The 2,701-nt window shown below is 38.7% G+C and overlaps 1 pseudogene; it reads right to left on the minus strand.

Moving 5' to 3' along the window:
• Positions 1-400: 400 nt before the first annotated feature.
• LOC105744158 (olfactory receptor 52N4-like) lies at positions 401-1,306 on the minus strand (annotated as a pseudogene).
• Positions 1,307-2,701: the final 1,395 nt, after the last annotated feature.

Genomic DNA, 2,701 nt, shown 5'->3' on the forward strand with positions numbered 1-2,701 from the left:
TAGCAACCGGCTAGAAGTCTGGAATTACAGAAACACATCCAGAACATGATGTGGTCCCAGAACATCTCCTTCCACTTTACTCAATTGTTTTAAAAATAATGGTTTATAAAGTTTTCTGCAAAGTTAATTTCCCCCAGAGGTGAAAAGGTCCAGATTCAAAGAAAAGATGTTGGTCATGCCAGTGATGTTGAGGTTCTCAGGACACTTATTTTCAATGCACCATTTACCATCCTCCCTTTGCATGATCAAAATAGTACTCCCAGAAACATTTTAACAGCTCCTGAATAAACAGGCAGGTAGGAGTAGTCCTTCCATTCTTTTCTGATCAGTGGCAAATATTTGTCCATATGCTTTGGTATTTGGTGTCCTTAGAACCCAAAAGCATCCTTAGATCACAGAGTCATATCTGCTTGATTTTCACTCCATAGACAGCAGGGTTCATAGTGAGAGGCAGGAACAGATAAAGATTTGCCACAGTGATGTGGCAAGATGGAGGGATTATGTGGACCCCAAGCGATGGGAAAACAAGGAGAAAAGAGCTGGAGTGTAGGATAAAACAGTAGCACAGATGTGTGCAGTGCAGTTGCTGAAAGTCTTCTGCAGAGCATCTGCTGATGAGAGACTGACCACTGCCGGGAGGAACATGGCATAGGAAACTGATGCACAGGATATCAAAGCCCCCAATCAGGAGGGCTACCACCAGACCATAGACAGCATTGACCTTGATGTTGTCACAGGACAATTTGGCCACAGACACGTGGTCACAGTAGGAGTGGGAAATTATATTGCCTCTGCAATACTGCACGCGTTTAGTGAGGAAAGTGAAAGGAATGAAAAGAAACACTCCTCTCAGAAATGCAGCAAGCCCAATTTTTGCAACAACAGGATTGGTGAGGACAATTGAGTAGTGCAGAGCGTAGTAGATGGCCATGTAGTGGTCCAGGACCATAAGCATGAGCACCCCAGACTCCATCCCTCTGAAGGTGTGGATAAATAACATGTGAGCCAGGCATTCATCAAAGCTGATTTCCTTGAGATGGAACCAGAAGATGCTGAAGGCTTTAGGGATTGAACTAGAGCACATGACAAGGTCTGTGAAGGAAAGCATGGCCAAGAAGTAGTACATGGGCCTGTGCAGAGAGTCTTCATAACAGATGAGGTAGAGGACTCCACAATTCCCTATCATAGCTACAAAATACATGAATCAGAATGGAAAGGAAATCCAGACATGCATGTCTTCCAGGTCTGGGATTCTTCTCAGAATGAAGGATGCTGGTGTCAGGACTGTTTAATTCAGCATTTGCATGATCATCTATTATGATCATCAAATACTTTAAAATTTACATGGTTTTTCCTAGAGTAAGAAAAAGAGATGAGAAAAGACATATTATGGACAATATCTCCCTCCCTCAATTTTCTTTAATTCTTCAGTGCATTTTAATGATCAAGCACCAAGTTTCCTAAGTGGTTGAGAATAGCTTTTAGTTATTTGTTTAGGTGTTGTTTATTCATTAATAACTAACAAGTCCATTCAGAAAATTATTTTTATGTTGTTCCTTTAATTCTTTATTTTAATACTTGTTAAAATATTTTAAAGTATGCTTTAGATTACATAATGTTACATAAAATTAGAACAGATTCTCATATGCTCCATTCCCTACCCCTCCCACTCTTTCCCATGTTAACAACATCCTTCCTTATTTTGGTACATTTGTTATAATTGATGAAAACATATTGCATCATTGCCACTAAGCATGGATTAGAGTTTACATTACAGTTTACACTCTGTCCTGCACAATTTGTAAGTTATAACAAAATATATAGTGTCTTCGGGACAATTTTGATGTTCCAAAAATGCCCCCCTATTGCACCTGTTTTTCCCTCTCCATCCCCTCAGAACCACCAGTGGCCACTGCCTCTCCCTCAGTGATAAAAGTTCTTCCATTGCTAGAGTAACAATAAGTGTATAGTAGAATAATAGTAAGACTATTCTAGTCCATCATTCATTCCCTATCCTGAGGATGCTGGGATGGTAATGCTAAAGGTGGAAGAATACAGTTGTGCTGTGGATAGGAATGAAAGTGATGCAGAAAGTTCTTTTTGAGTACCTTATGAACTGGGTTCCCTTTACAGACACTGATTCTACATCAATTAAGAGAAGACAGAGTTCCTGATCTCTTGAAGTTATAATCAAGTATAAATCTGTTCTGACTTTCATAAAGGGATTTTTGTTAGGATACCTTACTTAACTATTAATAATCACATACTTTTCCCTTGCATGTTGTGTTAAACAAGGTCCTTTGATCATCTCACCAATGAGTTATGATGAGGATATTTTTATTCTTAAAAAATGGCTGATATTGAAGTTGCTTATTTGAGAAATAGTAACTCGTTTATTCCTCTATAGAACTTGGGATTTTACAATTCAGTGGGAAGATTTTGATTCCAGTGTTCTCAGTTTTTAAGATGCTTTGTCCTTGTCCTTGACTCTGGCTGGCAAGGATGTATTTATTTAGAGTACTATTTTTAAATTGCTCTTTAGAATAACCTTCCAGCCAGGACTGGAGACCAGTTAACGTTAGTTAAGATGGTGAGTGTATCAGTGGTTCACATATTTCCCTTGATTTTATCTTCTTGGTTATCTCTCTTTTACTATCAGATACTGATTGTCCTCTGAAATTTTCTGATGTCTGTGACAAGA

This window comes from Dasypus novemcinctus, chromosome 10 (genome assembly GCF_030445035.2).
Source record: "Dasypus novemcinctus isolate mDasNov1 chromosome 10, mDasNov1.1.hap2, whole genome shotgun sequence".
Taxonomy (NCBI): Eukaryota; Metazoa; Chordata; class Mammalia; order Cingulata; family Dasypodidae; genus Dasypus; species Dasypus novemcinctus.